Raw genomic sequence first — 22,716 nt, forward strand, 5'->3', positions numbered from 1 at the left:
GAATGTGGGGGTCACAAAAAATCGGCAACAGTAAAAGGTTTCTGAATGAGCAACAACCAAAAATAATTCAAAATCAAACGTAATGAATCTGAAATGTTCTGGAAGTGCTTGCCCATGTTGCATCATGCAACTTGACTGCAGCCTTGGTTCTGAACACACATGAGCACTTTGTACTGAGCATGGTGTCACACGATGCAATATCAATGAACGCTGCCAAAAACACTTCACTTCAGATTCAAGACTATAGAGTGTTATGAAACTATTCATACAAAATTGTATGAACTACTGTACATACAAAATTTTCTGCTCTTATGAAACATAATAGTTTAATTACACAAAGTAAAGACTTTTAATATTTTCCTACCATCATTCTTCAGCATGTAAGTATCAAATTAGTATATCTTTGAGCTGAATTATGTTAGAATGCTTGATTTTTAAAATTGCTGCTATCTCCTTCTTTTACAGAAATGTGTTTAATTGTAGTAAGTAAAGACAAAAGTCCTTTAATAGTATTTCTCCAACATCACCATTTTATGAGTATGTAAATGTGAACATCAATTTTTTTAAAATTAAGCCCAAATAAATATATTTTCACTAACTAAAGCTAATATTTATTTGGGAAGTTATCAGCAATATTTATGTTGTAGGCAAAAATATTTTTTTGGTTATAGATAAGTTGCTAAATTTAGAAAGAGGTAAAATCCTGATGACAGCACAGCAGAGTCTTTGCAACCAGGTCATAGTAAACTAAATTGACAAGAAAAAGAAAACATGTCAAATCATTTTTGTAATATGTATTTACTTCTAATAATGATGATGGTGTGGAAAAATCTCTTTGCTTAATTCATAACAAGGTTTTGGCTGCAGAGACCATGAAACCAGCTAACCTAAAATGACATATTAATGCCAAGCATAAAGCATACGGCAGTCATCCAAAGAATATTTTGAATGACTTTTTAAATCTTCAAATAAAGAAAAACAATGTTTTGAGAAATTTGTTATTGTCAATGAAAAGTATTTATTTGCATCTTATGAAACTTCTTATTTAAGTGCAAAAACTAAAATGCACTACATGATGGGAGAAAATCTCATGGTACCTGCTGCTATTAAAATGTCAGAAATTGCTCATTGGGAAAAAAGTATAGAGATGAAATTCACAAAATTCCTTTATCAAATGATATTGTTTCCAAAAAACTTCTGAATTTAATAATGACCAATTCCAGCAGTTAATTACCAGGTTTAAGGGCAGCCCAAAGTTTGCAATTTAGTTAGATGCAACAACCGATATTTCTAACATGGCACAGTTGTTACTCTACGTAAGATATGTTTATGAAGAAAGCATGCATGAGGAATTATTGTTTTGTTGCCTTTTGGAAGGGCCCACAAGAGGGGAATTTTTTATCTTAAATTTGATGAATTTTTCACAAATGAAGGATTACAGTGGAAAATTGCTTTGGAATCTGTACAAGTGTTGCTAGAGCAATGAGGAGCAAGAATGTTGGATTTGTAGCAAAAGTGAAAGCTGGTAGCAATGAACATATCACTTTTACAACAATCCAGCTAGCAGCTGCTGTGGGATTGAAAGACCAACAAAAGCTCAACAACAAGAATGCTGCCACCACTGATTCTTTTGATCTGCTTTACTAAGGAAAGCAACATTAAGGGGTTAACAATCTTATTTCAATCCAACATACAAATATCATTCACTTAGTTCAGGGGGAAAAGCTAGCACCCTGAACTTCAGAGCAGATACAAACAAATTACAAACATACATTGTAAATACACCAAATACAATTATATTATTTAATTATTTAATTTTAATTTATTTATTTAACGTATTTAGTTTTCAGCATTGGTTTTCACAAGAGTTTGAATTACAAATATTCTCCCCATTTCTACCCTCCCCCCCACTCCAAGATGGCATATATTCTGGTTTCCCTGTTCCCCAGTCAGCCCTCCTCCCCTCCCATCCCCTTTTCCCTTCCTTTCTTGTAGGGCAAGATACATTTCTACGCCCCATTGCCTGTGTATCTTATTTTCTAGGTGCATGCAAAAACTTTTTTTTGCTTTTGAACATCTGTTTTTAAAACTTTGAGTTCCAAATTCTCCCCCCTCCTCCCTTCCCACCCACCCTCCCTAAGAAGTCAAGCAATTCAACACAGGCCACATGTGTATCATTGTGTATAACCCTTCCACAGTACTCAAGGTGTGAAAGACTCACTGTATTTTGCTCCTTCCCAATCCATCCTCCCTTACGAAATTTTCTCCCTTGACCCTGGCCCCTTTTGAAAGTGTTTGTTTTTGATTACCTCCACCCCCATCTGCCCTCCCCTCCATCATCCCCCCCTTTTTTATCTTCTTCCCTCTTCTTTCCTGTATGGTAAGTTACTCAATTGAGTATGTACGGTATTCCCTCCTCTGGTCAAATCTGGTGAGAGCAAGATTCACTCATTCCCCCCTCACCTGCCCTCTGCCCTCCTCCCACAGAACTGCTTCCTCTTCCCACCTTTATGCGAGATCATCCACCCCATTCTATCTCTCCCTATCTCCCTCTCACAATATATTCCTCTCTCATCCCTTAATTTGATTTTATTTCTTTTAGGTATCTTCCCTTCATCTTCAACTCACCCTGTGTCTGCTCACTCTCTCTCCCTCTCTCTCTCTCTCTCTCTCTCTCTCTCTCTCTCTCTTTCAATATATATATATATATATATATATATATATATATATGTGTGTGTGTGTGTGTGTGTGTGTGTGTGTGTGTGTATATACCCATACATATATGCATACATACACATTCACTTATATATATACATACACATAAACATATATATATATATATATATATGCATATTCCCTTCAGCTACCCTAATACTGAAGTCTCATGGATCATACACGTCATCTTTCCATGTAGGAATGTAAACAAAACAGTTCAACTTTAGTAAGTCCTTTGCAATTTCTTTTTCATATTCATTTTCTTGATTACCTTTTCATGCTTCTCTTGATTCTTGTGTTTGAAAGTCAAATTTTCTATTCAGCCCTGTTCTTTTCAGTGAGAAATCTTGAGAGTCCTCTATTTTATTGAAAATCCATATTTTGCCTTGGAGCATGATACTCAGTTTTGCTGGGTAGGTGATTCTTGGTTTTAATCCTAGCTCCATTGACCTCCAGAATATCGTATTCCAAGCCCTTCGATCTCTTAATGTAGAAGCTGCCAGATCTTGGGTTATTCTGATTGTGTTTCCACAATACTCAAATTGTTTCTTGCTGGCTGCTTGCAGTATTTTCTCCTTGATCTGGGAGCTCTGGAATTTGGCAACAATATTCCTAGGAGATTTCTTTTTGGGATCTATTTGAGGAGGTGATCGATGGATTCTTTCAATTTCTATTTTGCCCTGTGGCTCTAGAATATCAGGGCAGTTCTCCTTGATAATTTCTTGAAAGATGATATCTAGGCTCTTTTTTTGATCATGGCTTTCAGGTAGTCCAATAATTTTTAAATTATCTCTCCTGGATCTATTTTCCAGGGCAGAGGTTTTTCCAATGAGATATTTCACATTGTCTTCCATTTTTTCATGCCTTTGGTTGTGTTTTATAATATCTTGATTCCTCATAAAGTCACTAGCTCCCACCTGCTCCAATCTAATTTTTAAGGTAGTATTTTCTTCAGTAGTCCATTGGACCTCCTTTTCCAATTGGCTAATTCTGGCTTTCAGGGCATTCTTCTCCTCATTGGCTTTTTGGAGCTCTTTTGCCATTTGAGTTAGTCTATTTTTTAAGGTATTGTTTTCTTCAGTGTATTTTTCAGTATTCTTTTGGGTCTCCTTTAGCAAGTCATTGACTTGTTTTTCATAGTTTTCTTGCATCCTTCTCATTTCTCTTCCCAAGTTTTCCTCTACTTCTCTAACTTGCTTTTCCAAATCCTTTTTGAGCTCTTCCATGGCCTGGGACCAGTTCATGTTTTTCTTGGAGGCTTTTGTTGTAGGCTCTTTCACTTTGTTAACTTCTTCTGTCTGTATGTTTTGGTCTTCTTTGTCACCAAAGAAAGAATCCAAAGTCTGAGACTGAATCTGGGTGCGTTTTCACTGCCTGGCCATATTTCCAACCAACGAACTTGACCCTTGAGTTTTTCAGCAGGGTATGACTGCTTGTAGACTAGAGAGTTCTATGTTCCGCGTTTGGCGGGGAGGTGCCAGCTCTGTCACACCAGCACTCCTCCTTCCCCAAGAACCCCCAACCTGGACTGGGCTTAGATCTTCAGCAGGCTGTGCAGTCCTGCTCTGATCCACCACTTAATTCCTCCCACCAGGTGGGCCTGGGGCCAGAAGCAGCAGCACCTGTAGCTACCCCACCTCCGCTGCCCCCGGGGCTGGTAGCCGAACTGTGAACTCCTTCCACTCCCGCAGCTTTTCCCAGTAACCTTCTCCACAGTCTTTGATGTTTGCGGGTTGAGGAGTCTGGTAACTGCCACAGCTCCCTGATTCAGGGTGCTAAGGCCTGCTCTGCCCGGCTCCTGGTCTGGTTGGTCCACACTGCTCATGGTGGGCTCTGCTCCGCTCTTTGTCCAGCTCCCAGCTCCCAGCTCTGTGTAAGATAGACCTCACCCAGAGACTATCCAGGCTCTCCTGGGCTGGAGCCTTGCTTCCCTCTGCTGTTTTTGTGGGATCTGCAGTTCTAGAATTGGTTCAGAGCCATTTTTTATGGGTGTTTGGAGGGACTTGGCAGGGAGCTCAAGTTAGTCTCTGGTTTCCTGCTGCCATCTTGGCTCTGCCCCCTACCAAATACAATTCATAGTTGCCAAGAAATCATCAACCTCTGGGTTGACACCAGGAGGCTCTTAGAGTGGCTTCCCAGAGTCCCACACCAACACTTCTCCAGGAGTGAGAGCCTGAAGGGAGAATACCAGCCTCTGGGTTTATATATCTTGTTCAGGGTCAAAGGTGAGTCAAATATGCAACTCACCCACATGACCTAAAAGTGTCACAAGAATGCCACTTAAAACCACATGGTCTAAAAGCCTCTGATGTCAGAAACATGTCACTCAAATCAGTGTAAACTAGGCTTTCCCTTGAGGCAAGGAGCTCATCAAGGTCTCCTAATTTACTCAAGGAAACAAAGGCCAAACTCTTCAAGGGCACTTGATTGAATAAGCTCTAAAGCCCATCTTAATTACCAATACAATGAACCATCAGGAAGCACTCATAGCCAAAAAAAAATATCACTAGAGTTAGATGTTCTTCTCAATACTATGAGAAACATTAACTTCATTAAAGCTGTGCTTTTAACAGTGGTTGTTGTCATACCTTTGGAAAGACATAGACTCCAATTGCAAAAAAACTTATTACTGCATGCAGAGGTAAGGTGGCTCTCAAGAAGGTGAAATTTAACAGACTATTGACATTGAAAGATGAAGTTGTTATATTTTTGACTTAGCAGAAATCTGATTTTGTTAACTTTTTCATAATAACTTGTGGCTTTCAAAACTGTTATTTGTTGGATATTTTTGAAAAACTCAATGATTTAAACATGTTGCTTCAAGGAAAAAAAAGTAACATAATTATGTTAAAAGATAAAATTGAAAGATTTACTAAAATATTAACATATGGAAGAATAGGGTGGGAAATGGTTCTTTAGAAATGTTTACAGCTAGGAGCAGCTAGGTGATTCAGTGAATACAACACTAGCCCTGGAGTCAGGAGGACCTGAGTTCAAATTTGATGTCTGATACTTGACACATGCACTACCTGTGTGACCTTGGGCAAGTTACTTAACCCCAATTGCCCTGCCTTTCCCCTCCAAAACAAAACAAAAAGAAAAAAAGAGAAATGTTTACAGCTAGAGATGATTTTAAAATTGAAAATAACCTTCCGAAAGATTTAATTGTAAGAGTCATAATTGATCATTTGAAGTGCCTGGAGACACAGTTTCAGAAATAATTTCCCTTCAAATTTTGATTCTAAAAAGCTAAGTTGGGTTCATAAACCATACTCAATTGAAATAAAACAAAAATCAGTCATCTACCATTAAAAGTTCAAGAAGAATTTTCCAAGTTTTCAACTGACACTCAAGTTATTGAGTTTCCTAAAAAAAATCCTTAAATGAATTTTGACTTGGGATTAGGACAGAATTCCCAACAATTTCTGAAATGGCCCTAAACATACTTCTGGCATTTTGTACGATGTATTTATGCAAAGCAGCTTTCTCAGCATTGACGATTATAAAATCAAAATACCAGCCAACTCTGAAAAAATGTTGAAGAGGCTCTGTGTCCTGTAATATCAAATATTCCACCAAGATTTAATTCTTTATGCAAAAATAAGTAAGCACATCCATCTCATTAGTACACAAATTTGCTTTCATTTTTAATAAATGACAAAATTTTATACATATATATATATACTAAAGAATTATTTTAAAATAAATTTATGATTTATTATCAGCAAATGTTTGATTTGTATACCTATTTTATATACCTGTATGTGCAAGGTTGTGTAAAAATTTCTCAGCTGAATAAGAGTAGCAAATAGAAAAAGTTTAAAGAACCCTGGACTAGATGAGGTAAGGACATGACTAACCCCTCTCAAAAATGATCATTCCTGGGAAGGCATGACTGGTACAGAATGTTGGAGAAATGTTCTCATAGATTCTGAATTAGAGAAAAAATCAATCCTTTGGCTCTTCAGAAATTACATGGAAATGGCTTTCTTTAAAAAGATTTCATAGCAGAGAAGTGGAGAGATAAGGCCACACACAAGGGTCTGGCTTGGGAGATAAGGAGGCTAACACTACCTCTCTACCCAACAGGAGCCTAACAGCTTGCCATTGGAGAAGAGAGATTTTATCCGTTCTCACCTTTTCAATACACACCCATTCCTGGATCAACAGCCAGCTAAATGGCTTGTTATTACTACACAGAAAGAACACAAGAAAGAGTCACAGTGTACCTGCATGTCTTCTGATTGGGAAGGCTCCATGATTCAAGCCTGGGAGGAGGTTGGCCAAGCCCCCTTGCAGACAAGTGCTAGGAAGAGCATGTTAAGGATTAGAACCAATTTTTTCATTATGCTTAAGCCATAATCACTGCCTAGATGACACTGGGGAGATATTAACTGATGTTTATTTTGGGAAAAATATGCTAGATGAAGGTTCATGAGTTATAGTACTACAGAAACATATTCACAACAACTTAGGGTTATGCTTAGAGCTCTGAGGGCAATGGTAGATTTGATTTGAATATCCCATCTGCTGATGTGAATGAGAGCTGGCTGAATAGCTCTGGGTCCCATGTGCTTCACTTATATTTACCTTCAACTCAATTCAACAAACATTTAGGTACCTACTACTATATATGCAAGGCACTTTGATAATCACTATTAATTCAAAGACTAAAATTAGAAAAGCCCCTCCTCTCAAGCAGCTTAGATTCTTTTGAGGGGGTACAATGTATACATGTTACACATCCATAACTTATTTAGGCATTGCCTTTACAAGCTACTCACATTTAACAAAGCGAAGATGAACTTCAAATGTAGAAAGAAACATACATTTTCAGATATTACTTACGTGGGAACTTACTGAGTTTGACTATGGAAATATATATTGAGGGATTTTGGGATTTTGGGGGGGATGGATTAGGTATTTTAATTATTATAATCAATACTGATTGCTTAATGGGTGGGCATAATGAGAGGGTCAGGTTAGTTTTTCAAATGATTACTTGAAAAAAGCAAATAAAATGCCAGCCCCCTCTAAAGACTTTAAAAAACAAACATGGCCAGGTAGTATATACTTTTCGTCCCTGCTGCTGGGGGAGGATGATGATAATGGACTGTTTCAACTCCAGAGTTCAGAGCTGTGGTAGAGCTAATGTTAGTCTGGACCTAGTTGAGCACCAATATGGTAAGCTACTAAGATGGGGGTGGAGGGGACCAGGTTCCCTAAAGAAAGATGAAGCTGCCCAGGTTAGAAATGGAGAAGGTCAAAGCTTTCATGCTAATCAGTACTGATATCAAGGGACAATCTTGATATCTATTGTGTAGCTCAGAAAGTAACATCAGGAGAGAAAAAAGTCTTGTGTTAGGGTGATTTGAACTATTTAAAAAGTATCTGGGAGAAATCATATATAATGATGCCATTCCAAGACTTTAAAAAAAACTTTTTCTGAAAGACAGGCTTGAGGAGAAGGTAACCTTACAAAGAAAAAGGAAAACATCCTTGGGAAAGGAAATTTTCCTTTCTTTTACTTATACTTAAAAGGTTTTAAAAATATTTGTTTTAGCCATGCATGTGCACAAATAAGGAGGGGGCTTGATGTTAGCCCCTTCCCAAGTCTTGCTGTAAGTCTACTGAATGGTTAAAAGGACTTATGGAACCACAGTGTGGTGTCTCCACATCATCAGTCTTGCTGCAAGTCTCTCTCTAACCTTTCACTCAAGTTACTGCCTCTGATCCCGATTTTTTGGACTTTTCCAACTTCACTCCTAGCAGCCTTCTTGCCATGGAGATGCCTCTGCCCCCATGGCCACACACTCCAATTGGTGAGTTCTGGACTACCATATAAGGAAGTGTCCAAGACACCCATGCTGACTTCTCTTCCTACTTTTCCACCTTGCCCTCATGTGGGTTCCCTCCTTACCTTGTGTCCCAGCTTCCATGTTATGTGTTGTCTTCCTCCATTCCTCCTTGAGGGTAGATATTATCTTTTTTTGCTTTTATTTATGTTCCAAGTATTTAGCCTGGTGCCTGGCACATGATAAGTACTTAGTATATGTTCTGTCTCTCTATCTGACCCTATTAAATGGGTTCTTCTCTTTCTCCTTATAATGGACCTCCTCCAGGAAAATGTGTACCCAAGTTTTAATAACTGGTTTCCTATCTTGTTCATCCATGTGATATTGTATTCATAACTTCTCCATTGTTCCTATTCATCCTTCTTTTGTTTTCACCTGCCTGCCTAAGAACTCAAGACCTGCTTCTAAATCCCAACCAATCCTTCTACAACTTGATCCCTGAGACTTGCTGCTGAATCTCCTTGAGATTGACAGACACTCTGCCGGGACCCCTGTCTATTGTCTATTGACAGAGGAATACAATCATTGGATCCTAGAGCTAGAGCTAGAAGGACCCTCAGAGCCAATCTTGTCCAAATGTCTCATTTTACATGTGACCTATAGCTCTCCTTAATCCCTGGGTCTTGGCTATCTTTGGTCTCTATATTCTGTCAAAAACTGAATCCAAAACATGGGAATATATAATTACACCTAGGTTTTTCTTCAACCTCTTCAGGTTCTTCAACGGCTTCCAGCTTTTGGCTTCTACCTTCAAGAAAAAAGTTGGATGATGTCAACCCTACTTCAGAAAATAAGACTCTGGAAAGAAGCCAATATGACAAGAATTAGTAGTATCCATCATGTCCCTATCCAAACTCACTTCAGGGAATTCCCCCTTGGTGACATCTAGAACTTAGTTACCTCATTCCCAATGGGAGAGTTTCTTCACTCTCTATTGTCTGGTAAACATTTTTCTCTGTTTATTTTGTCTAACTTCTGCTTTGCTACTGACTTGAATAAATGGATTTCTTTGCTAAAAACATTATAATTGTGGACTTTACTATATATTAGGAAACAGTGAGGTCCAACCACATCAATAACAGTTCTTACCACAATCTATTTCTACACTTATTCTTTCTTTCAATAGCATCCTATGAAAGACAGAACCCAATCATTGCCCCAGATGTTATTTTTTCAAAATTGTCTCCACTTCCGCTTTCAAGCTAGCATCTAAATAGTCATTTCTACTTCTAGATTTTATTTTCAGTACATATTTTCAAGACAAATTAATAGAAATTTCAGCAAAAACTTAATAAATGCATCATGTGTTTGTTATGTTAGGGAAAGTTTTATTCAAAAAAGAATTTCATTGTCTGATTTTTTCTTATCAGGGAGAAAAAGAAATGCTGAAAGAAACCAGAAATGAGTATCCTAAATTGAATAGGCTATCACATGAATATGATTTAGAGTGATGATACTTGGCTTTTATCCAAGACAATACATTAAAAAGGAGAGTTTTAACCTCCAAAATTGACTTTAAAAATAGTCTAATATTTTATCGTGATGATCCATTGGGGGAAATCCTTAAATTGTACTTAATAGCATAAAGCCCAAAGGTTTCATTAAAATGCTCTACAAGAACTAATGCCATCAAAAGTGGTATAATTATGGATAATTTGTGAAGATATTTTAAAGATGAACCTAAATATGTTCTTTCTTTTTTCTAAAAAAGTAAGTGCTCAAGATATCAAAGGAAGTAATAATATAGTAGATCATATCAGCAATGAATAAAATCAGTAGAATTGAGTGTGAATACTGTTCTCTGTCACTAGATGACTATATGACCTTGGTCAAATCATGTCATCTCTCCAAGCCACCATTCCTTCAATTGTAAAATAAGGATTTTGAACTGAATGACCTCTGCATTCCTTTCTAGCTTTAAATTTTTCTGATCTCAATGCATGTCAAAAAGCCAATATGAATACCATATTTTGGAGTCCAGAATGGTAATGTCACTAATGTAAGAAACTCCCAACAAGGTAATTCACTCCTATTAATGGAGATTGTCAACTGTTTTACAACTTACAGTCTTAGACACTTAGATGGAGCACCATGAATTTCCTGGGATCACACAGTCAACATGCGTCAGAGGTGAAACTTGCACTCAGATCTCCCTGACCTAGAAGCCAGTACTCTATGCAGTATATAACACTGCCTCCCACAATTATATTAACTTTTAAATTTAAGTTTCTATATATTAACTTTTAAATTGATCAATCAACAAATTTTTATAGACAATCTATTGTGTTCTCCCAGAATGCTGGGAAGGTTGTCAGTTAAAGATCACAAAGAAATACTGTCATGGCCCCAAGGAGCTTATGATCTGATTGAAAAGACAAAATACAAGAATATGAAATGACAGACATGTAAATATGAAATGTTATTTTGAAGTCATATGTTAACGAGAGAAAATAAAATGTTTAAGCTAGAACTTTCCCTGTTTTTTTACCTAAATCTAATTTCATGCCAAGATGATTCAGTATTCACTTTCATGCCATTAAGAGCACTAAACAGAGTTCCTGGGATCTCCTTAGGAAGAACCAACTAATCACCCAAGTGCTGAGTCTTCAGTTACATTTTCATATAAACAAGGGCCTTATTCATTTTTTGTGGCATAATTTTAAAAATCCTATTCTATTCAATAAGCAGTTATTAAATACCTCCTATGTGCAAAGTTCAGTGCTTAGTACTAGGGATACATAAATAAAAAGGAAAGTCAAGAATCTTACATACCTTACACTTTAATATTAATTAAGACATCTTTTCCAGTGACCACTACCAGGAACATGGGCATGAAGTAATTCAAGCCAGGGAAATGTGGAAAGCTTCACAGTACATATGTTCTGGCTAAGTATTAGCTAATGTCTACAGCAGAAAAGACCAATTAACAGGTTCATTTGTCAAGATTCTATTTATACCAATGTTGGTAAAGAGGTTTATTTATTACCTTAAGAAGGAGTTCATGCCTTGATGGCCAGGGTCTGCGTTTGAAAATGCTGAACTGGGTCCTTGCAATAAAAAACAAGATATGGAAATTCCCACTCATTTTCATTACTATATTTTATGTAGACTTCACATTAATTACCCATACCTATTTTTTCCCTTAGCTCAGCTTTACAACACATGGCTATAAAGCCATTTGCATTATGGCAACCTTTCTATCATAACCCATTATAATCCTTTTAAAATAGTTAAGTGTAATGGTACAGATTTCCACCTTAATTGTTGTGATTATAATGAGTGATGTTTTGAGATGAATATAGCTCTGATTGACAGTACTGCTAAAAGAGCACTTAAAACTTAAAAGGAGAGAGAAAGAATGAGAAATGCTTCCTGGGAGAAGTGGCAAGTGGGAGCAGGTCGTAGAGAAGGTGCCTGTACATTGTAAAATGCAATGCTGTTCACTACCATCATTTGTGTAGTGTCATAACATATCTGGTAAAGGTTAAGATATCCAAGATTTAGCTGGATTAACATGTGTTACAATTTCAGGAAGTCTCAGAGGGGAAAAAAGCATGTACTTATGTATATGTATACATATTTTTATATATGTGTGTATATATGTATACGTGTGTGTGTGTGTGTGTGTGTGTGTGTGTGTGTGTGTGTGTAGATGTTAGAATTGGACTAGGAGATCTGAAAGTCTGATTACAGATTCTGTCTCAGTTACTTGCTAGCTTTGTGACTGTGGGCCAATCACTTGACCTCTCTGTGGTCCAGTATCCTCATCTACTTCACAGGTTACTTTAGAAGACCAATGAGATAATACCTAGAAAGCATTTTGCAGATATTTATAAATTTTAGTTATTATTATAGGTTCTAATTAGTGTGAATGATGAATCTTCCTGAAATGGTCACATGTATTCAAATTTTCAGTATTTGAAGGTATAGTTATATGAAATATGGTATTTGGTTATAGCCCTTTCCATCAGGCTGGTATTTGTATATGTATATGTAAATACACATATCTGTATATATTATGTATAAATATGCATATATATGTACACATGTGTGTTTGTGTGTAGAGGATATTAGATAATAAGGATTATTAGATAATTAGTATATAGTCCTTTCCATTGTTCTATAACTGAATGCCATACTTTATATAATTATAACTTCAAATACTGTGAATGTGAATACATGCACCACTTAGGGGATTCATTATTTGCACTGAGTTGGACCAGGCTATGATATTTATTATTAATATAATAAGCATGAGATACAGTCTTAACTAGCATGTGACTATTCCAGATGAAATATGTTAGAGAATTAATTTCTTGGAAACAGAGCCTAATGCTTGCTATATTTATTATATGGTTGAACTTTTGGATTGTTCCTGGTAAAAGGAAAAGAAAGTCAATGATGGTACGTATGTTATTGAGAGTTTCACTGTTTGAGGCAGTGTGATGAAATGACATTAGGTGAGATTTAGAGTCTTGTAGACTAAATTTAGAGTCAGAAGACCTGGGTTCAAAACCTAGCTCTGTTGTTGATCAACCTTGTGATCCAGGGAAAGTCATTTAATCTCTGTGTGTCTCAGTTTCCTCATCTGTGCAGTGAAGGGTTAGACAGAATGATCTTTAACTTAACTTTTACCTCTACATCATAGGAAGTCTCTAGACACCCTAGCAAAGTCTTGACTAACAGCAAAAGGTCTTCACGACCTGTGTGGATCTTATGTAATTCTCAGTTCTAGAAACATGCTCAGCAACTGGTAATGAAAAGCCATAGGCAGAAGGAATTCTATGGTGTCAGGGGGAAAAACATTGAACTGGTCCAGGGGTTCATTGTAATCTTTTATCAAATGACCCAAAGGGCCTGAATACATATTGATTGGATATTCTCACTCTTTTGAGTTGATAGATAAAACTCAGGATATTTGGGGAAAAGTATAAATTTTTCCATTAAGTTGAAAAATTCTTTTCACTTACCAACACATAGTTCATGATATTAAAGATAAAAGCTTCATTAAAATAAGGGAGGAGGGTACAGAAAAGAGAGACATTTGACTAAGCATACCATTGATCCCAAAGATGTGGAATTTTTTATTATCTCAAGTAAGAAGGCTCCTTCAGGGGAGGCCCCTGCCAACATGTCCTGTTCTGTCTCTCTGTCAGTTAAAGGAGGGTGGCTGAAGGATTGGTCACCCTCTCCATGTCTTTTTCTCCCTCTCTTTGATCCTTTCCCTTTCTCTACATTTCTCTCCTCTCCTCTGATGCTTCTTTTTTCTTTTAATATTTTAATAGAAATCACCTAGACTTCTCCTCTCTTTTCACCCTTTCTTTCTCCTCTGCCAAAGAGAGCCATGCCTTATGACAAGGAATTTTTTTTAAGAAAAAGAGGAAGAAGATAAAAAATTCAGCAATGCCAAGCAAATACATTAAAAAAAACCCTGACATGATATGCAATGTTTCCCACTTGTGCCCCTTCCCCCCAACACACACACTTAAAAAAGAATGAGGGGTAGAGTATTTTCACATGTCTTGTCTTGGGAGCCAAGTTTGTTCTGTATAATTTGACAACATTCCACTTTGATTGTTTTGCAGTTGTTCTTTACCTTTGCTTTGTTGTAGTGACTGTGTATACTGCTTACTTCTCTTTGTGTCAGTTAGTTCATGCAAGTATTTCCATGTTTCCCTTTATTAGTCATGTTCATTATTTCTTAGAGCACAGTAATATTCCATTCCCTTAATGTTCCACAATTTCTTTACCAATTCCCCAATTGATAAACATTTACTTTGTGTCCAGTCCTTTAAATAATAGGGAGGAAAAGCATCGCTATAAATATTTTGATGTATTTGGAGTCTTTCTTTTTTGTCCAGTGACTTCCTTGAAGTATCTGTCTGGAAGTGAAATCTCTGAATCAAAGAGTATGGACTTTTTAGACATTTTGTTTTTATAATTCCAAATTGCTGTATAAAGTGATTGTATTAATGCACAAATCTACCAATAATGCATTAATGCCTGTATTTCCACAACCCTTCCAACATTGACTATTACCATATTTTGTCACTGTTGTCAACTATCTGGATCTGAGTTGAATCCATGGATTCTTATAATTTTCATTTCTCTTAGTATAAGTGATCTGGAGTATTTTGTCATATGATTACAAGTTTGTAATTCTGCTAAAATTTTTAACATTTCAAAATTCTTTTGAGAATTATTTGTTCATGCTTTTGGGAAACTATCTAATGGTATTGGTCAGTCATTTTTTAGTCCTGTCTAAGTGTTTGTGATCCCACTTGGGATTTCCTTGGCAAAGATACTGGAGTCATTTGCCATTTCCTTCAGCTCATTTTATAGAGATGGAACTGGGGCAAACAGGGTTAACTGACTTGCGCAAGGTACCACAACTAGTAAGTGTCTGACACTGGATTTAAACTCAGGAAGATGAGTCTTCCTGATTCCAAGCCCAATGCTCATTCTACTGTACAACTTAGCTGCCCACTGTCTACTGGCAAATGGCTTTTGGTCTTCTATATTTCCATTATTTCTCTACATATCTTGAATATGAAATATTTATTAGCAATATTAGATACAAATAATTCTTCCTTGTCAACTGCTTCCCTTCTTTTCCTAGATATATACATTTTGTTTATGCAAAAGTCTTTTAATGTCATGTAAGTAATGAATATATACATGTATACACATTATTATACCTGCGTATATGTATATATGTGTACATGCATATACACATACATACACACATACATCTACATATACCTACAAAAACTTCTAATGATAGCTATGGTGAAGTGGGAAATATGTATGAATTGTTTTTCCTCCTCCTTCTCTTCCTCCTTCTTCTCCTCCTCCTTTTCCTCTTTCTTCTCCTCCTCCTCTCCCTCCTCCTCCTCCTTCTTTTCCTTCATCATCATCATCAGCATCATCATCATCATCATCTTCTTCTTCTTCTTCTTCTTCTTCTTCTTCTTCTTCTTCTTCTTCTTCTTCTTCTTCTTCTCTTTCTCCTCCTTTTTATTTTTCTTCTTCTTCTGTTCACATAGCTATTTTGAATATATTACTATTGTGATGTCATAGAAGGAGCTAAGGCCAATTTTGACCAGAATTTTTTCCAGTTTTCCCAGTAGTTCTTATCTATTTTTAACAGCTGTTCTTTCCCAGGTAAGCTATGTTTTCAGGTTTATCAAACACTGGGTTATCATGTTCCATTATTTCTAATGGCACTCTCAACTCTGAGAAAGGTTGTCTACCAGAATGGTAAAAAGTATGGTGTGTTCTTTTCCCTGTCCTTCTGTGCCATTGTCCTGTGTAAAATGAGGACAAAACCTTTGGAATTCTCGCCTCTACTTCCCACTGCTTTCTTCCCCCTAGACCTCCCCCACTCTTTTTCAGTATCTCCCAGTTATCCACCTTGAGAAATGTTCCTACATTCCTTTGGATGCTAACACTTTATTTTCCCTATTTACTCAAACGGTAGAGGAGAGAAGGGGAAAACTATTCCTACTCTCATCTCCAGATAGAATTGATTTTTTTGCAGAAAATAATTGAGGATAACGAAGTATTGTTCTTTGATTTAAGGCAATGGGGTGAAGGGAAGGGAAGGAAATAAGCATTTATTAAGTACCTACTGTGTGTCAGGAGCTGTTTTAAGTGCTTTACAAGTATTATCTCACTTAATCTTCACAAAACCCCTGGGAGTTAGGTGTCATAATTATCTCCCTTTACAGTGGAGGTAGGTAGGATAAACTGGAAAAAGACAGGGAAAATATTAGCATTAAGGGGGATTGGGAAATGCTTCTTGGAGAAGGTGGGACTAATTCTTCTGAGATGATGAATTTTCATAATTTTAAAGTCACCAGGAGAATACTGGTTTTTAAAACTTTTTGGTGCCAACAAACTACTTAGGATTACTCAAAATTCTATTCAATTTCCAAAATGTGATCAAATCCAGTATTTACTTCTATTCGATTTGGAGCACGATTTCATACACACACACACACACACACACACACACACATATATATATATATATATATATATATATATATATATATAGAGAGAGAGAGAGAGAGAGAGAGAGAGAGAGAGATACCAATCTGATGACTTTCTCTATCCACTGCATATCACGATCTGGTAAATATCTGTTCTTCACCTACTTTCTTTTGGTTATAGTTATTCTTGTTATTCTGTTTTGTGTTTCTGTATGGATGGATTACTAGACTGATCTCTTTTGAATGACAGTAGATCTCAGTGAGAAGGTCTTATATTATTCCCAGGCCAATAGAATGAACAAAATGTTAGCTCCAGACAGAAACATTTGTATATTTGGATTTTGTATAGTTAGGACATCTCTGTGACAATGGTGAGCATGTGCCCCTTAATGTTAATATTCAGTGGATTATTGAATCAATTTGTCATCATGATAATAGCAAGTTTTCTTAATGTGAACAGAGTATGTAGTGAGAGGGACAATAGAGTGATTAAGGGGAGGTATGGACAAGAGTCACATAACTAGTAAATGGCTGAGATGCAATTTAAACTCAGGTCTCCCTAACTTCAGACCCAGTCTTCCATCTCTTGCATCACCGAACTGCTTCTGGCAATGTAGCTGTAGAAGGGTTGAAACAGGAAGACTGGGGTTCAAGTTCTACCTTTAACACATATAGACTAATCCTGTGGCTAAGTCAATGAGCCAGTACAACTCTCTAACATGAGTTTCTAAATAGATATAGATCTGCATTGATAGATTTAGTTCCTCCTCCACCCCTTGAAAGTCTTTTCTATGAAAAGAGAAGTGTGGCCCTTTAAAATAACAATTATTATAACATCTTACCAATAATTGGATAAGCTCCCCAGAGGAACAAAGAAAGTTTATGCCTTTAAGCATACTTTTAAAAGTTACATTCAAAACAAACAAGCAACAAATAGGTATTGAGTGCTATTGTGTATTTAAAAAAAACTATGCCAAGCATTTTTATTAAAAATGATTTACTTTTCTACTTAAACTTTATGAGATTTTTAAAGAAGCCACAGATCATAATGGAAGTCACTATAATATCTTCAGTAAGCAAGCAGAATTAAGGTTGAAAGACAAGATGGTCATGTCAGGGGCAACTTGACTCCTCGTTGGTTCCATAATAAATGGCACTTATAAAAGTGGGTATTCATGAGTCCAACTCTACCACTGCTCCCCAGACTAATCCATGTATCGAAGTCAAGAAAACAAAACAAAACAAGGAAGTGGCAGTAGTTACTGTATGTGTAGCCAAAACAACTGGCAAGCCTCTCGAAATGAACAAAATAAAGCCCATAAAATATTTTTTTTCCTCTGTCCAGAATATAAGCAAATAAATCACTGATCTAGAAAGAAGACATTTGGGTAAGCCACAAGGATAAAATGAAAAGGAAGACATTTTAGAAGATTTGAATACACTGCCTCACCTGAGCTATAACCAATCAGGCTTTCATGTGGGACATAGAAATTTATTATCACTAGAGCTCATTTCTGTCACTGCTGTGAAGCTCTATACTGTCAATCTAGTTTCTATCAAGGGAAAATAGACTTGTAATCAGAAGACTGGAATTTCAATAACAGCTTTGCTTTTTGTTAGCTGGGTGGACTTTGGAAAATCTTAAGTTTTGTTTTGTTTTTTATTAATCTAGTAAAAGGGAAAAAACACCATTCCTGCCTCAGAGAAATGTTGGTACTAAATGACATAATGTGTATAAAGCTTATCATATTTATTAAGACATAAATATAATTTATTATCATTGCTTGGTCTATTTTGGTAATCATATCTCCTAAGAAAGATGCAAAACAGATTGGCCCTCTAATGAATTTTACAACGTAAGAAATACTAATTTAGGGAAGCTCTGGTGTCTTGCATACCCTGAAAGAATCAGTGAGCATTCCATTTGGCCCTTTCCTTTGCCCTCTGGTTGTATGTGTGCCTATGTGTAATCAGCAGAGAGTAAATCTGGCTTTAGCCCAGGATGCCTACATGTGGGGGCTTGTAAGAGGAACTTGCCCTTCATGAAAATGTTTTTTTTTCTTCATAATAGTCCCTAGAGCTGTGAGCAGAATGGCCTTTGTTTTCTTTGAGTGACTCAGTTTATCTCATTGAGCCTTGCTGGGTGCTGGGCCCCAGGCCCAGAGCCCTGTTACGTGTGGAACCTTGGTGCTAACTCCAGGGAGGGCCTAGTTTACATGTCTGGGACAGCAGAGGCTTTTAGACCACGTGGGTTTAAGTCCGCCTCTTTGTGACGATTCATGGGGCTGGCTGAGGGGAGGTGTTAACTCCAGAGCCATGCCCTATTGGGTGTTAACCTAATCTACGTGGATGTGAACCTCCCAGGGCCCTAAGGGGAGGGGCCAACTCAAGAACCAATTGGCTCTGGTCATTCAGGTGATGCTTGATGATGTCAAAAACTCTATAAGAGGAGAGAAGACAGCTTGAAGATCCCTTTTTTCCATTGGAGCCAGAGACTGCTTCAGTCGAAGCTGAATCAGGAGCTGTCAGTAGTAGAGCTGACCCACATGTGGACCGAGGAGTGCTGAGCAAGGACTTGAGGCCAGTGGATAGTCTTCTTACCAGAGAGGGGAAGCATGTATACGATTTTGCTTTATACCATCATGCTTCTCTATGGCCTCCTGGTTACTCCTGTGAGGCGGACTTATTGGGCCTGGAAGCTTTTGATCAAAATATCAAAATGGGGATGCTGGTTCATGGGTCTGTTACTTTGGAGCTTAAATACATGCTTTAATTTTTCTGCCTTCTACCTAGGGAATTCCTTATATCCTGAGGTTCTGAACCTTTCAGACATATATATGATTCTCTTTGAAATCATAAATTCTGCCTTCATAATACTATTTGATCTATTTTAACAATCCGGCTAGCAGCTTCTGTGTGAGTGTAAGATCTACCCACAGCCAGCACCCAGAAAGCTGCCGGCACCCCGGGAAAGCACAGGTTCTTTTGATCTACTTAACCAAGGAAAGCAAGGTGAAGGGGTTGACAAGCTTACTTTAATCCAGCATACAGACAGCATTCAGTTAGTTCAGGGGAAAAAGCCAGCACCCTGAACTTCAGAATAAAATACAGACAAATTACAAATATCAACAGACAGACCCAATACAATTCATAGTTACCAACGTCTAGGTTTAGCCCGAGAGCTCAGAACAAGGGCTGGCCCAGAGTCACACTCACCACCACTGCTGCTCCAACCGAAAAGGGATCTTCAAGCTGTCTTCTCTCCTCTTATGGAGTTTTTGACATCATCAAGCATCGCCTGAATGACCAGAGCTGATTGGTTCTTGAGTTGGCCCCTCCCCTTAGGGCCCTGGGAGGTTCACATCCACGTAGATTAGGTTAACACCCAATAGGGCATGGCTCTGGAGTTAACACCTCCCCTCAGCCAGCCCCATGAATTGTCACAAAGAGGCAGACTTAAACCCACGTGGTCTAAAAGCCTCTTCTGTCCCAGACATGTAAACTAGGCCCTCCCTGGAGTTAGCACCAAGGTTCCATACCAAACAGAGCTCTGGGCCTGGGGCCCAGCACCCAGCAAGGCTCAATGAGATAAACTGAGTCACTCAAAGAAAACAAAGGCCATTCTGCTTACAAGAGCTCACCTCACTTCAAGATCTATAATAAGGGTGGCACAACTTCACTCACTATGGTGCAACTGCCCCTAGATGTCACGTTCACAGTCCTATCACCATGCCATTGCTCAGAAAGGACCAAATTCAGTAATCCCCTCCTAAACTGTATAAGAGCAGCTAGATGGTGCAGTGGAGAGAGCATCAGTCCTAGAGTCAAGAAGACCTGAATTCAAATGTCTTAGACACTTACTAGCTGCATGACCCTGGGAAAGTCATTTAACTCCATTTGCCTCAGTTTCCTTATCTGTGAAATGAACTGGAGATGGAAATGGCAAACCACCCCAGTATCTTTGATCAATCTCCTTAGATTGGCTCTAGTGTTAGGCAGTTTCCCTTAAATTCAAAATATACAATATTTATAGTATGTACAATACTATACAAATACAAAATATACAATATTTATAGAAAAGTCCAAATGGGGTCATAATGAGTTGGATGCAACTGAAACAATTGAACAACAGCAAAAACTGCATTCACTTATCATAATTACAGGTTTAGACCTAGACATCAAACATATCCCTGCTTCACCCCAAGGTGTCCCTGTTGGAAAATTTTAGAAAAAATAAATTACATAATTGGCATAAACACCTAACACACAAGCTAGTAGGATTTGATCACCTGCCTACCATTTTCCTTCTGTCATTGGCTTCCTCCAGATGCCTGCTTGGATGAATTAGTATTTGTAGTTGAAACAGAATATGATTAATTATTAATTAAATAGATATGGCCCCCACATATCTGGACTGCTGATCATATAACTTATGATTGGAAAAACTTGTACGCTCCTGTTCTAGGTTATTTCATTTACACTGAATGAACCAGTGTCCTTTGATCTTTTTCTATAATTTCTCATCAACATCTTAATCAATGTTTCTTCAAGTTTCAGTGGTTCCTCAATCTTCTTGGGAGTTACTCAAAGGATACTGCTATATCATCCTCAGCCCCATTATTGCTGTGACCCTGTCCTTCTGAACTCCTGGGAGATAAAATATGACTAAATGCAGAAGAATATGGGAATCATTTACTCCTTAAAACAAAAATGTGGAAAGCTATATTCATACAGTTGACCCATCGGTGTCAATTTCCCTTAAAAAACAGATTGCACAGGGCTGTTCACTACAACTCATACTAACTGGGCTGCTTTGTGTAACATTTTCAGTATAAAGGAAGTTGCTGTTATTTCTGTTGTTGTTCAGTCTTGTTTGACTCTGTGACTGCATTTGAGGTTTTCTTGGCAAAGATACTGGAGTGGTTTTCTGTTTCCTTCTCCAGCTCATTTTACAGATGAGAAAACTGAGGCAAACAGGGTTAAGTGGCTTGCCCAGGGTCATACAGCTAGTAAGTGTCTGAAGCCAGATTTGAACTCAAGAAGATGAGTCTTCCTGACTCCAGGCCTGGTGCTCTACACACTGTGCCACCTACCTGCCCTTATGTAAAAGATGCTTGTGGTCATTTAATAAATTCATCAATAGTAATTTCTTAAGCCCTTCTGGTAGGCCAAGCATTATGCTAGGCACAGAAGATACCATGACAAAGGTGAAGCTATCCCTGAGCTCAAGGATATCACATTCTGGCATGGAGATATCTTGTTTATACATTTATACAAACTGTGTGCAAAATAAACATAAAATAATCAGATATTCATTTTAACCTTATTTTCCATGTATAAAGAATGTTGGCAAAGGAATTGAGCCCAAAGCAGAACTTAACCTGATTCTGCATATCTCAATGTATAATCCTGCTGATAATACATCTCTGTGATTAATTTAAGCACAACTAGTAGAATTCTCTCATCTCTGGTTTATTGATTCATGGACATTTTAATTATTGAAAGACTTTTATCTAATTCCTGACATTAAGTCTATTTCCCAACACTCTAACGTTTAAATTCAAAGTTTTATACTGTTTTAATCTTGCCTTTGCCTCAATTTTCTTCCCTCTGGATTTAAATCAATTGTGAGAAATATCTAAGTACCTTTTGTGTGCAGTATACTATACTATGTATACTATACTATGTGCTAGCGTACAAAGACAAAATTCCTAGATTTAGCGTTAGAGAGAACTTTAGAGGAAAATCCAGTTAATACCTTTTATTTCACCTAAAAAAAAGTTAAGACCCAGAAAGAGTAAATTATTCACCTAAAGTCCCATGGTAGTAAATTTCAGACTCAGGATTTCAACCCAGGTCCTCTAATTCTAAACATAGAACATTTTGCACTGCACCCCATTATTTCCAGTCTAATAGTTTCTGTTTAGGAAAGGGATTGGGACAGCTGGGTAGCATCAGGAAGATTTCATCTTCCTGAGTTCAAATGTGTTCTCAGACACTGAGTGTGTGATCCTGATTAAGTCACTTAACCCTCAGTTTTCTCATCTGTAAAATGAGCTAGAAAGAAATGGCCAACCACTCCAGTATCTTTACCAAGAAAACCTCAGATGAGGTCAGGTCGCAAAGAATCCAACATGACTGGAATGACTGAA

This window comes from Trichosurus vulpecula, chromosome 8 (genome assembly GCF_011100635.1).
Source record: "Trichosurus vulpecula isolate mTriVul1 chromosome 8, mTriVul1.pri, whole genome shotgun sequence".
Taxonomy (NCBI): domain Eukaryota; kingdom Metazoa; phylum Chordata; class Mammalia; order Diprotodontia; family Phalangeridae; genus Trichosurus; species Trichosurus vulpecula.